The sequence below is a fragment of the Mus musculus genome, chromosome 13, assembly GCF_000001635.26.
Source record: "Mus musculus strain C57BL/6J chromosome 13, GRCm38.p6 C57BL/6J".
Classification (NCBI taxonomy): domain Eukaryota; kingdom Metazoa; phylum Chordata; class Mammalia; order Rodentia; family Muridae; genus Mus; species Mus musculus.
In genome coordinates this window covers 47,457,138-47,472,345 of record NC_000079.6, presented here as the reverse complement: position 1 = coordinate 47,472,345, position 15,208 = coordinate 47,457,138, and the positions used below count along the sequence as shown (strand labels likewise).

The following is a 15,208-nucleotide window of genomic DNA, read 5'->3' as shown; positions in this document are numbered from 1 at the left end:
GATAAACAGACACACACACACACACACACTCCCTGAGCTACATCCCCTACCCAAAGATGATGGTGTGTTTTTTCTCCACCATACTTCTGCCTTCAGATCACTAATTCATGTACAGGATAAGACAACTGCCAAATGATTAGACCACAGAGATGCCCCTCAGACACCTGTCATGTGGATGAAGGCAGCAGCACCCTCTGACCTTTGCCAGTTCAAGGTCGATAATGAGACAAGTCAGGCAGGAAGAGCAGCCTGAGCTGACTCCATTAATGTGCGATGTGTGTGCACTCAGGGGCCCTGCATCTCCTGTCAATTAGGGAAGCAGGGACTGCTGATTACCGGAGACACGGCATCACCAGCCATGGTTACCTCTGCTTCTGCACCCTGCCGCATTTTAATTAGCCCCAGTCCCTCGGCTGCTCTTCAGGGCTTCGTTATTGCTTCTACCAGAAACCCAGGGAAGGCCTTTTACATTTCACATCATTAATTGGGAGAAATGTTCAATGCGCTAGTCATGGAGTTTATGACACAGGTCTCCAGCTAGAGGCTTTCATGGGGCTTCTTAGAAAACGCAGTCTCGGCTTGCCGGGAGCTGTGAGTAAGCAGAACCAATCGGTGAACGATAGGGGGATATAGACAGTGTCAGATGGGGATTGCAGCCAAGAGAACCAGAGTGTCTGCAGGACTGTGCATTCTCACAGGCAAACTGGATAGATAACAAAGTAGGAAGGAAACAACATGGCTGCAAAGGGAACAGTTTTGGGGGGTTTTGTTGTTGTTGTTTGTTTTGTTTTTTTCGAGACAAGGTTTCTCTGTGTAGCCCTGGCTGTCCTGGAACTCACTTTGTAGACCAGGTTGGCCTCGAACTCAGAAATCCACCTGCCTCTGCCTCCCAAGTGCTGGGATTAAAGGCAAGCACCACGCCCGGCTAGGAACAGTTTTCATGCTTGGGAGTATATGTGTGTACTTTCATGTGCGCATGCGTTTGTGCATGTGTGCATACATGCGTATGCGTGTTTGCATGCTTGTGGATGGCAAAGGTGATATCAGCTGTCTTCCTTTATCTTTCGCCACCTATTTTTTTTTCAGAGTCTCTTAATGAACCTGGAGTTCACTAATTCAGCTAGATCTTTCTGTCCCTGCCTCCCTGCCCTAGAATTGCAGGTGTGTACCACCAACCCACTTTCTTACTTTGTTCCTGGGATTTGTGACCTCACGCATACAGGGTAGGCATTTTATTGACTGAGCCATCTCCCCATCCAGCCATACAAAGCATTAGCAAATAGGATGTGAAGCATTCAAAAATCATTCACCACAAAGGAAATTAGCAGAAAACAGCCTGGAATAGTAACATCGCACCAGGCTTTTTAGGCTTTGTCTAAAGCAATGGTCTTCAAAGTTGGGTAAGCTTCACAGTAAAACAAGGGGCTACTCTTTGCTCAGCCCTCTCCTTTCCCAAGATTTAGATTTATTACGTCTGGGGTGGAACTAGAGGATATGCATTTCTAACTAGTTCTCTGCTAATGATGCTGATGATGCTGATACTGATGATGCTGATGATGCTGATGATGCTGATACTGATGATGCTGATGATGCTGATGCGGACACGGACACTGACGCAGGGGCCAAGACTTTGTCAACCACTCTCCCAGAAGCAGCTACCCACATGAAAGGTTGGGCACCTAAAAGGAATAATTAACCCTTACTATTTAAGACAATGAAAATGTTACCCATGAGTCTATAAATGAGACATTGAAATGTTAGGGACAACTTAATAGGCATCTTACTTATCGCATGAGCTAAAATAAGTGTCACATTGTAGTCAAATTCTTGCCAAAATATTTAAAGCTAGGAATGTAATTCAACAGTACAGCACTGACCCACCATGTACAAGGTCCTAAGTTTAATCCCAATATATATATATATATATATATATATATATATATATATATATATAAAGGCCTATCCACTGCTTTAAAAAAATTTTTAAAGAGCTCACTGCCAAGTAAATTAAATATATTTGGGACACGCCTCCTTAATGTAACTCTCTTATCCAGAAAAAAAAAATCTATCTTCATTTAGAATGAGGACGATGCAGTAAACAATGGCCTGATAAATGTTTAAAGTAGCCTAGCACGGACGGACATGTGTTTATATTGCTGATTAGTTGAGTATCTTAGCTTTTGCTGTTTCAAAACTTTTCCAGGCCATATATTACATACACGCAACCAAGGCAGCTCTTAAGCAACTCGAGTTAATCTGTGTAGACTTCAGTTACTTATCTATGAGATGCGGAGATGTACTTTAAAAGCTGGGTTCCTCCAAGCTTTAAAATTTCATCACATGGATTCCTATTTTCTACTTGAGTCAACATGTTTAGCACCTGGTAGATGGCACTCAAAAAAGAGACTTTTTAAAAATTCCGAGCTCAGTCCCTTTAGCAAGTTTCAAAATCTGAATCAGCACCAAGTTGAAACTACCTCTCAACTTGCGTCGACTCAGATTTTCGAACGGAGAAGCTCGGAGCCACACTGCACATCCTAAAGTGCCTACCACCCTGGGCACTTCAAAGATCGCTCCGACATTAAAAAAAATGTCGCATTCTGTCCCAAAGACAGACCGATTCTACAAACCACTCGTTCTTAGGGCAGAAATTGTCCATCTGTTGAGCTCCGTGGAAAGAGCACTCTGAAGCCATCGAATTCAAATTCAACTGAAGATCATGTTCATGTGTCCATTCTCCATTTGTTTTATATTACATAGTAAGAACCCCAGGTTTAATGAGCTCACAATCTCGTCTGCTGAACGCAGAAAAGTCCAAACCCTCTCCGTGTCTTTAATTTCAAAGGTCATGCCGGTCAAGCCCCCACTTTGCCACATCCACATCCGTAGCCTGCCTCACTTTGCCACACCCACGTCCGTAGCACTTCTCTAATACAACACGGCTTGAGTCTAACTGGGCAAACCAGAGCGAGGGAGGAACGTGCTCCGCTCACCTGCTTTAGGGCTCGAAATGCCTCTACTGCAGTTTATTTGAAGACAGTAGGAGGTTAGCCATTTTTTTTCCATTTAAAGTCAACACCCGTGGGTCCCGGTCCCACCTCTCTCCTTGAGATGTCCAGTACACAGGCTTAGAGAAGACAGGGCAGAGTCCAGAACGAGTGAGGTCTGCAGTCTGCCTCTTCCCTCCGGAGCATCAGACGTTGCTGCACGCCAGGCCAGGAGGAGGAAGTGGAGTCAGGGCCCGACGCTGTGGTCCCGAATCCTTCACATTCTCCCTCTTAGGGTCTCCAAGTCCAGAGGAGCAGGATTGCGGGGGGCGTGGGAGGTGTCTGCTGCTTCTCCGAGGATCTTAAGTGTCACAAGCTGTTTTAGGTCAAGGCCTTCCCCAACGAGCTCCAATGAAACAGCTCTCTGAGACAATCTTAGCTTGTGCCTATTTCTTTATTCGGGGTGTGTTTGGATGCATACCCTTTATTTGGGGTGAACCAAGGGTTATATAGTTTTGGCAAAGAGGGTGAAAACATCCAGGACGGGAGAAGCTCATTGGCTGAAAGCTAAGATACTGATATGCCTCGTTAGCACAGGGAGGCGTCCCAGGTGCTGGACTCTGTGGCTGACTACTTGGGAGCTCTTGACTGGGGATCACCGGGTTACTTGTCCCAGGCAGGCACGGAAACAGGGGGGGAGTTGGTCTTACTCCTGCTGGTCTCAGTTTTGAGATTTCCTAGGTATGAACATGTTCCACCTCACCAGCTCCATGTCAGTTCTTCTCATGGAACGGTCCCCATGCCCCCAAGCTCCTCCACAGGGAATCAAACATAGGACACATAGGACAAAGTCTGTCTCTTGCTGACTCCCCCAGTCCTAGTCATTCCGGCGGTCTTTTGAAAGACAGACACAGCTTTCAACTGGAGTCTGAGGAAAAACTGACCGCTTGGTGAAATGAGAGAAGATGAATAGTGATGCCCTGGTGGACGTTTAAGCCCACTCACCACCTGGGCACCTTAGTCCTCATTCTTAGATACATAAGTTCAGCCCAGGACTCAGGAATGTTATGGAAAGTTCCACTCCCAGCCTCTTAGCATCAGTGACCCTCCCCCCCCAGTCACCTTCTTCTGCCAGGGTTCTGCCTGGGTTTCATCTCTATTACGGTAGGTAACAGAATTAAAAGAAACCCCCTCCTAGATCTCGAAGCAACACTTGCCAAGCTTCTGTCTCGAGGATAAACAAGAATCTCACAGAGATCTGGAAAGATGATTTCTGATGAGAGCGATAGTCGAGTAGTTTAGTATTGGGGGGGTGGGGAGAAATGAAACACAAGCCCTTTTGTTACATAGGTTCTCATTAAGTAGCTCAAGCTTGCTCTTGAATTCAGTGAGGTCAGGCTAGGCCCACACTCACAGCAGTCCTCCTGCCTCAGCTTCCCAGGTGTTGGGATTACAACCAGGAGCCACCACACCTGACCATTTTCTCTCCTTCCCTCCCTCCCTCCCTCCCTCCCTCCCTCCCTCCCTCCCTCCCTCCCTCCCTTCTTCCCTTCCTCCATCTCCTCCTCTCTCTCACACACACTCCTCTCTCTCTCTCTCTCCCTCTCTCTCTATCTTTTGACAGACTCAACACAAGACACAGAACATTTAGAGAGACCATTAGGAACTGAGTGAAAAGCATCTTCGAAAGTCATTTATATCCTCTCTAAGGCTCAGGGAACGCTGAGGAAAGAGGGGGCAAAAAGACTGTAAGAACCAGATAGTAAGGAGAAGGGCTGTGAAATGCCAAATACAGAGCAAAACACGCCCATTACAATGGGGAACCTAGCAGCTGCAGAAGCCTGCATTGGGTCTACACAAGAATGGGCTCATCAACCAGTGGGCATGAGCGTAGGAGCAGCTCGGGTGGCCCCATCACTCCCTGCTAAACTATCAGCTACTGATGGATTCAGGAAGAGTAGGACTCAACAGCTTTCAGTTGTGTGCCTATTGATGACTCCATTGAGCTCCAAAAGTTAGCTCCCATCCAATGGTCACACAGATGGTCCTGGTTAAACTCGGTGGGCCACAAAATACAACCAGTTGTTCCAAGTCTGGAAAAGGTTCTGGTGGGGATGATAAATTATAGGGATGGGCAGGGAGAAGGGAGAGTAGGGGAGTAAACAGAATGTGTGTGTGCATGTGTGTGTGTGAGAGAGAGAGAGAGAGAGGTGAGTGTGTGAGTATGTGTGTGCATGTGTGTGTGTGTGTGTGTGTGTGTGAGAGAGAGAGAGAGAGAGAGGTGAGTGAGTGTGTGTGTGTGAGAGAGAGAGACAGAGACAGAGAAAGAAGTGTATGTGAGAGAGAGGGTGTGAGTGAGAGAGACAGAGAGAGGGGTGTGTGAGTGAGAGAAGGGGGTTAGAGAGATTGGGTGTGTGTATGAGAGAAAGATGTGTGTATGTGTATGAGTGTGTGTGTGAGAGAGGTGTGTATGTGTGATAGAGAGGTGTGTGGGGAGTGTGTGTGTATGTGTGTGAGAGAGAGAAAGTGTGTGTATATGTGTGTGAATGTGTGTGAGGTGTATGTGTGAGAGAGAGGTGTGTGGGGAGTGTGTGTGTGTGTGTGTGTGTGTGTGTGAGAGAGAGAGAGAGAGAGAGAGAGAGAGGTGTGAGTATGTTGGGGGGTGTGACAGAGAAGGGAGGCTGTGAGTGTGGGGTGTGTGAGACAAAGAGAGATAGAGAGAGAGTGTGTGTGAGAGAGAGAAAAGTGTGTGTGTGTGTGTGTGTGTGTGTGTGTGTGTATTGCCCTCTTCTGGACACAATCTTTTTACTCCTTTAAGATCTTAGCAGAGTGTGGTGGTGCACGCCTTTAATCCCAGCACTCGGGAGGCAGAGGCAGGCGGATTTCTGAGTTCGAGGTCTGCAGAGTGAGTTCCAGGACAGCCAGGGCTACACAGAGAAACCCTGTCTCAAAAAAAAAAAAAAAAAAAAAAAAAAAAAAAAAAAAAAAAAGATCTGTCCATCCCAGCTTCCCCTCCGGTCACCATGGGGAAACAGGATAATTATAAATGACAACTGCGTAGAGCATACCGCTCCTTTCAGTCTGTCAGCGATGTGCTTTTCAACTGTGTTGACGGCAGCCATTACCCTTGTGGAATTTCACTGAGAACAAAGTTTAGAAATGAAAACCACTTTCCACATATTCCCCACAAATCCAAAAGCAGCATCCGATCCACAAAGGCACAGTGATAGGCTTTACATCTTTACCACAAAGAGAGATTTCATGAAAGTGTGTGTGTGTGTGTGTTTTAACTTATTTTTTTCTACTGTTTGAATTATTTTCTCATAGTTTTTCCAGCTACGTGTTTGGAATGAAGAGCGGCACAGGTTAAGATATTATAAAAATGAGAATAAATAGGTTTCTTCAAATATGGTTAATTATATAAAGACTTACATGTAGAAGCTAAAGTCATATTGAAAATTGCCATCACTCACGTTCCATTACAAACTTTTTAAATGTGTCATTAATACCAGTTTAAAAGAAGGAACATTTCTGAGAAGGCTTGAAGCCTCCACTTACATCGCTAAGCCTCCGAACCCCAATATCTCTATGTGGATCAGGACCATTTCATGTCACCACATGCACATGTGGTCCATGGTCCAGAAGAGCGGCCCCAGAGCCTGGCCTCAGTGTTTCCCGTCCCCACCCCACACCGCTACTACCCGCCACCCCCAGAATTAGCTGCAATCCCTACTTTGTTGGTTGTGCAAACCCTGGCTTCTGCTGTGACACTTTAAGCTCCTTAAATATTATTCGAAGGGGGTCTCTAGAGAGGGGATAAAATTAATTAGGTTTATTAAATGCCTTTATGATATCCTGGAGCCTGCAACCAAGCTGGAACTAAGCGGTGTGGGCATAGGGTAGAGCAGACACTTCCGGTCCAGATGTGTCAGAGGAAGATCAAGCGATAGTGGCATTCTTTGGGCAGATCCCTCTCTTCAGTTGCCACAAAGACTAGCCAAGAGTCCACGTCAATCAGTATCCTTCCACTTAAGGACAGTAATGAAGATGTTTAGAGGGCTGTTATAAGTATATTAAATATGTGCATGAGTCTGTGTGAGTGTGATATATGTGGTGTTTTCCACACGCGTGTGTGCAGACGTACAACGTTGTGAGTACATACACGTAGAGGGCAGAGGTGAATTTAAGATATCCTTCTCTATCTTTCCCCACACTCTTCCTTTGAGACAGAGTCTCTCACTGAACCAGCAAATCCCAGGAAGCCTTCCGCCTTGGCCCCCACAGCACTGTGGTTCCAGATGCACAGCTATGCCTGGCTTTTTGTGTAAGTCCTAGGACCTGAGCTCAGGTCTACACACCTGTATAACAAGCACTCTTACCACCAGGCCATCTCTCCAGCCTCGGGTGTTTTTGTTTTCAATGCCTGTTTTCAGGTGGCAAGATTAGAGAAGATACACACAGCTGCATGAGGTTGTCGGCTAAGTGTTCTGATGTTCTATGACGGCACAGCAGTGACTGCCAAATAGTCCAAAAAAAAAAAAAATGCCATGTCGTCTAAGTTGGGAGACCCAAGAAGGCGTTCTGAAGGAGGTTAAAAACAACAACAGCAACAACAACAACAAAACTCTGAGAACATACTGTTGGAACAGCTGTTATCCCATTTTACTGACCAGAAGTAAGAGCAAAAGAAAATCCTGCCACTAGGCCAGTGTCTAGCAAGCAGGATGAGAGCGTGGACGCATGCCTGCACTCCCCCTCACGTGCACAGCTGGATGTAGTGGGGTCTTATAAGTCCACTCATGCCTTCCCCTGGAATTACTTTAACACTATCGTGTCTAGATATAACATATCTATAAGTAAAACCTACCAATCTCTGGGGAGCCCAAGCAAGAGAAATTGCAAATTTCTATTCCACATACAGAACCAGAAAACAGGAGGAGAAAAAAAAATCACTCTTCAAAGGTTGGGTAGAGATTAAATACCTTTAATTGTAAAGTCTTCAAATCTTAGCATAATGATATTTTCTTAACCAGGATAAAACTCATTTCCCACATTTAAAAAAAAAATTACCTGGCAAGAGTCTTGCTGGAAAGGAAGCTTTGTTAACTGCGATATGTTTGACTATCAACTCCAGAGCAGACACCAGCAAAATAACTTCATGCATTCTTCAGAAAGACTCCAAGTTTATCAAAACCAGAAATGCAGGCTTTCCTTTCTCTGTAAGCTAACAGGGTTAGTTTTCCCCAGATGCCTAAGTCAATCCAGAATTTTAAACTAAATAACAAAAGCATTAGTTATTTGGTACTCTGGAAATGATGAGTGTGAGCGTCGTTTTCGGCTTGCAGCGGTGTGGGGCCTTCAGCACAGTGATGCCCAGCATGGATGCTCATTATCAGTGGGCTGAGCAGCAGACTTCCCTAAACAGGATGCAGGCTGCTAATGTCAGACCCATCAGCTGTATTTCCAAGTGTTGATAGTATCAACTCTGCAACGCAAGAAGAATAAAAAAATAAAATAAAATAAAAACTTGGGTTTTGAAAACTGTGTCCCATTTAACAGAGCTCCAGAAAACAGAAGCATCCATCAATTGATTAAAGGAACATTTCTGTACTTAGATTGATTCATATAACTATCGTTGATAAGATTAATTTTTCTTGACGCTCAGGATTATTTTCTTACTAACAACTAGCTTAGGTCCATAGCCATAGACTGGTCCATTAGGTCCATTACATTGACTGTAATTTTCTCTTAGTCACTCAGAAACTATGTGTTAGGTGCTTGGAAAACCATAGGGTCCTGGTTCTAGACTATACATATTTTTGGGTCTCAACATTAGACAGACATATGAGCATATGAGATAGTTTAGTAAATGTCCATTACATCAACACATTGGCAAGCCATAGAATCTAACCTGGAAGAGTCCAAAGGTCTCCCTGGAGGAGTTGTTATCAGAGTACAGTTGTTTTGATTTGGATTGCTTTTGCTTGTATACTGTGTGTTATAGGCACATGTTTTTGTGCATATGTACATATGCATAAGAGTATTCATGCACACGTGTGCACATGTGTGTGGAGGCTCATGGTTCATTGGATATCCGTTGCTCAACACTTCATTTTTCATACTAGGGTCTCTCATTCAGATTATTGCTCCAGGGATCTGCCTGCCTCCACACCAGCATCCTGCCCATTCCCCCCCCCCCCACACACACACACCTTGCCAGCACTAAAGTTATAGGTGTGTATTTCCCAGCAATCCTAACTCAGATCCTCATGTTTGTACAACTGAGCCATCCCTCAAGCCCCAAGTCACACTTTTCCATCAGCCACACAAACACAGCCTCTATTCAACACACCCTTCTCACCCCCATTTTACAGATGAGGAACTGGGAACAGAAATGGCTTTTCTTATATTAGATACAAAAAAAAGTGATGTCATTGAGACACAGATCAAGGCTGAGCCAAGACCATCATCTGCAGTTCACTCCGCCTATAGCAAGCAGGAAAGCAGAAGGATCATGGTCTGGGGCAGCACTGAGTATCCAGGGACCATCAAGTCACATGAAATGAGTGATGGGTATCTGAAATCAATCAATATTTTATCAGCTGATGGCAACAGTTGTCCAGAACGCTGTTTCAGCTATACAAGTCAAAAAAGATCAGCATGCACCGTGGGTTCAATGCAACCCTAAAATCTCAGCGGCTTACAATTCCCAAGTTTATTTCTTGCTCATCTGGCCTAGCCAGTGTGAGAAGCTCTGCTCTTCAGTCCCACCCAGGAGACAAGGTTCATGTGGGCTGCATCTTCACTCCGGCTTCTGGGATCACTGTACCAGGAAAGGAGAGAATTGTATTTGTCAAGCACGAGCAATTAAATGCTCTGGCTCAGAAATGCTACATGTCACTTTCGTTCACATTTCATTGCCCAGGACTAGTTAGCGATGACACCTCGTTGCCAGAGGGCAGACAAGTGAGTTCCACATACTTTGCAATCAACCTGTGCTAGGCGTTGGTCATCATGAGTAATGCATACCGGAATGATTTTGTTCAGTGGAAGAGGTCATCCCATCAGCATCTAAGACTATGATTGACATGGACATGGTAAGCTTAGAATGCCAACCCCACACACAGCTGATTCATTCGCATGAATCTGAATAAGGTGTCTCACCCTCCAAATTGTAGCTTCTTTCCTTTAAACACAGGGCGGATGTAGCACTTTCCAAATGGATGATACTCTGGTGAGATCACATACAAAAATGCCTGTCAGTGCTGGCCATAGCTGAAGCCAATACATGGTGGTTTCATTTTTAATTGAATAGTATTGCATGTAGGAAAACCCCAGGGCAATTTAATAAAAGGACTGCATCAAAGCGGTTGCTTAGACGGGTTGCCTTACATACTAAAATATTTAGCAAAGCAGCAGGAAATTAAAATCAAGGCATTTAGGCTATAAACCCAGAATTTTTCCACATTTCTTCTTGGCATCCATTTGTATTAGTAAATAACAAAGCACAATACACCTATTAGCTTAAAAGAACTCCTATACAACAACTCAGTTGTATGGGTTAGAAATTGAAGCAGGGACCAAATCTAGACACAGTGCAGCCCAAGGCTGAAATCAAAATGTTAACCAGGATCCACTCACCCATGGACCTCGGGGGTTTCTCCAGGCTTTCATGACCTCTCAGACTCCCACTGCTTCCAGGTCCAAGGATAAGGATCTCAGTGTTTGCTGGTTGTCAGTTGTCAGCAGTAGCCTGAGGTTTCTGAAGTTTGTGTGTAGTTCCTTGTCGTGGTCCCCAAAGGCCATTATCAGCAGAAGTGCCTCCTTCCTTTCAAACTCGCCGAAACATATCGCTCTAACTTTGGCCTCTATCAACACCCTGAAGAAACTCTAAGGTTTTTAATGAGGCCATCTGATGAACTCAGACTTGCCCCCTTTCGATATAACACTGTGTATCATGAGAGTACGAGTACTCAGAGTCTACTTTCACACCCAACAGAGAAGACTGTACAAACATAGGAGTCACTGGCAACCTGAGAGCCTGCTTATTACACTCCCTGACAGTTCGTCATGCCCAGAGGCACCCCCTGTTATTTAACACACAGCACTCGATATCAGCAAGAGCAGGATTCTGCACTCCAATGACGTCTTTCTTTCATTGGGAAAACCATTTCTAAAGGACATATTCGCATATCTGCGGGGAGACAGGCCTCTAGTTTCTGCACATCTTGCAAGCAGATGCTCCTAATCCTTCGCTTTAGACTATCTCTTCCAGGGTAACTGTAGAGCAAACCATCTTGGAGGACGGAGATACAGTGTGTCTCCTTTTAGATCACATAGCAGATTTGCTTATAAAGCTATATAATGAAGATGGCATCTCTTCCAGCACAAAGGGTACTTGGGCTTGCTATTCTGTGTGAAAAACTCAACTTTCCCCAGTGGGGATCCCGTGCCAGGAATACAGCTCAGTATGGATGAGATGGTCACCTGCTTCCACCCCTATGGACCACAGGGAAAGGAAAACTGACCAAGCTTGATGATCTGCAGGCTGTTGTTAATACTGTGAATGGTAAGGAATCCTTTGTCTGTGACTGACAAACATTCACAAAGAATTATATGCTCATTCTCGTTAAGTCACAAACATGCTGGTAGAATGCATATTAATTTTAAGATATTTAGATTGATAGATAACTTGGGCTAGTTCTCAAGTGGTCTTATCTTGTTTATTAAAGTAAATAGCATATGAATTTTATGTGAATAGTTAGTATCTGTTCATTTCCCTCTAATACAAATCATAGCCTATCTGCATGTGTATTTTTTTCATCAAAAATTTAAAACAGATTTTCCTTTTATCTCTTCACGTAATTGGCTTGTAAGCCCTACAAATTACAATAAAATTTTGAGAAAATTTAACAAGTATAGAAAATTTTTAATATCAGATCTTCCTTGTAAAAACATTCAACTTTATGTATTAAAAGAAAACCTATGCTGATATGCCCAATATTTGTAGATTACTTGAGCAGGCAAATATCATTTCTTCTCACAAGAGTTTACGTAGACAAAAACAAGGAAAGACTGAAAAACCACTAAACTTGGGTCAAAATTAAATCAAAAGTCACATGAAACAGTTCCTAAGTCCTTGTACTTAAATGAGTCATGATTTACAGAGTTCGTGTCAAAGGAAGAGCAGAGATCAAGTCCGGAGTGCTTAGATAACCACTTCTGGTGTTTTCTCCTGTCGCACAGACTTCTTTGGGGAAACTGACTCCATCAAACTTCAGCCACCCACAGTGATGTCTTTCCCACACAAGAAAGGCCATTTATTTACCTGCAAAGTAAAAGCCACAGTAATAATAATAATAATAATAATAATAATAATAATAAATCACAAATTATTTTAAAAGGATAAAAGAATTACGTGGGTGTAAATGATCATGGCTTAGCTTTAAATTATTGTTTTAACTATGTTTTTAGTAAACTGGCTTTAATTTCATTTTGTGACATGACATAATTAACAGATACAGAGATGTGCATGTGTGAACATACATCCTAAATCTTGTTGATACTTTGAAAATTATCCACAAATAAAAAGAGAAACATTAAAGCCACCCAGTATCATACCATCCTGTTGCAGGAAATATTAAATAATGGACTGTCAGGCCTCCCACACTACCGCCAGCAACCGATGGACCACATGGCTCCAGCCAGGTGATCTCAACTAGGAGGTCTCTCTGAGCTGGAACTCCGGAGTCTCTTGGCGGATCTCTGCCTCCAGCCCCATGCAATGACTGTCCACCCCAAGGTCAGCCACCAAAACACCCATTTAGCTGGTAGAAACAAAACACTTGAAGCTTTTAATTAACCAATCATATTTATGTATCAACAAATTCTCAATTTACAAGATGTCAATACAATAATTTCAGAACCAGTTGATAATGGTAAAAGCTTCATCCCAATTATTCTAACCTTGTGATATCATAACTACCTATGGCTGGTTAAAGCCATGCCGGTTCATGTCCGCCTCCATCTTTTTCCTTCTCTCTCTGCAATGCTCTCTGTCTATGCAACTCTTAGCCCCGCCTCCCTTTTCTCTGGCCAATCACAGGCCTCCTGCTGCCCTAATGTGATTGAACAAGGAAAATCCTGCAACAATATCCTGATCATTTCTATTAAATGGTTTAGGTGGGAAGCTTTCTGACTCTTTTTTTTTTAGTATGAAAACACACGTATATGTGTTAGGTGTGGAATGGTTACTTTTTATCCAGCTGTCCATCACGTCCCTGGGGCATAAGTACTGCAGAAGGAGTTCTCAGAATGTAAGTGTGCAATGTTGGGGGAAGTAGGTGACTTCGCACGGAGAAGCTAATTGTACTCCTAAGTCCCAGTCAGGGTCAGAGCTGACTGTTGTGGGTTGCTGCACATCAGACCACGTATATGCCAGTTATCTGAGCCTGGCTTATCACACTCGGATGTGACAACTGCTAATGTTGTCCATTTCCCTGCAGATAACATGGTATTTGCTTCACAACTGAATAAATACATTATGTCCCCCATTGTGTGTGTCTGTATGTGTGTGTGTGTGTATACATATATATTCAATATATACCCCCATTATATTCTAGTTCATGTATAGATGAGAAGCACCTGAATTCATATATATATATATATATATATATATATATATATATATATATATATATATGTATATATATAGATAGATAGATAGATAGATATAGATATAGATATATCTTAGGAACTTTACAACTGTATTTTCCATTTGATTTTAGAGTCTGACGCATTAAATTTTTAAAATCAATTTTCACATTTAATCTTGATCCTCTTTGGTTCCAGCTGTACCATGCCTGCCTGACACTGCCATGTTCCTGCCTTAATGATAATGGACTGAACCTCTGAACCTGTAAGCCAGCCCCAGTTAAATGTTGTCCTTTATAAGAGTTGCCTTGGTCATGGTGTCTGTTCACAGCAGTAAAACCCTAACTAAGACCAAACCATACTTCATGTCTACCTGTCTCCCATTTCCTCCTCTGGTCTATGAGAATATCATCAACACCTTTGCTGCATGAGGTTTCTTTTCTGCGCATAGTAAACTCTACCCACGGCCACCAACTAAAGTTGTAGCCCCTCTATTGTATTTCCCCAAAGGGGAGAAAGGGAGAAAGGATGGAGGGGAGAAGGAGAGAGAGGAAGGGATATGATAAACGGGACAGAAGCTGAAAAACGCCTTGAAGCTGGGACCTTGAGAAGAGTGATTTTTCTTTCTGTGATTACTGAAGAAATCAGGAGAATTTTTCTCCGGTCAATAATTGTGAAAGGATTCTTCATGCTATTTTTGTGACTTTTTGCAAATCTAAAATAATTTCAAATTAAGAAGCAAATAAAAAAAAAGCAGCAACATTCATATAGAAAAAATATTCTCGAGATGGTCCCAAGAGTATGTCCTTGAGGCTGGGACAAAATATTGCCTTTTGTCGTATGTTAGCAAGTTCACAACGTCAGCTATTCGCTGTGGAAACAATTTAGGGTCCGAGAGAGATTTGTCTGCGTTCTTCCTAAGAAATAAGGAAGTTAAAATGACAAACACGACTCGCCACCCTGAAGTACTTTTAAGGAAATGGACTGTGATCGCTTTAGAAAGACTTATTTGGGAATGGAAATATCTTGCGCTCTGCCTCTCATATTGCAGCTGTATCAGACAAGTTGATCTTATTAAAGATAATTGAAATGGGATTTTAAAGCATATTTTTCTAAAGTGCTTCAAGAATCCTAAATAAATTGAAATGAAACCAATTCCCCCAGATACATGCTGAGGGTAATTGTGGTGTGTGTGTGTGTGTGTGTGTGTGTGTGTAAACCTTATTGAAGGCATTTCTGAACTAGGTCAGGGTCCTGAGCAGGTTCTCTTTTGCGTTTCTTCCAGGACAGCCAGGGATGACCACAGTATATGTCAGTATATGTGATGTGTACACATAGGTAGAATCCAATCGTAAGTTCCCTGTATCTGTTCACCAAGTGCACTCAGTGTAAGCTGAATCATTACGCTGGAAAGTGTCATAGGTCACCTATAGACATACATTTTTTAAAGATTTATTTATTTATGGGTATGGGTATTTTGCCTGCATGTACATTTGCAAACCAGGAGAGGGCATCATATCCCATTACAGATGGTTGTGAGCCACCATGTGGGTGCTGGGAATTGAACT

At 43.2% G+C, this 15,208-nt stretch overlaps 1 long non-coding RNA gene across 1 annotated transcript; it reads right to left on the bottom strand.

Annotated features, from left to right (window-relative positions):
* Positions 1-8,065: 8,065 nt before the first annotated feature.
* Gm40936 lies at positions 8,066-11,082 on the bottom strand. The gene is made up of 3 exons (XR_873359.1): positions 10,629-11,082; positions 9,692-9,810; positions 8,066-8,472 (listed from the first exon to the last, which is right to left on the bottom strand). It is a non-coding gene; the product is annotated as a predicted gene, 40936 (long non-coding RNA).
* Between the last annotated feature and the right edge of the window lie 4,126 nt (positions 11,083-15,208).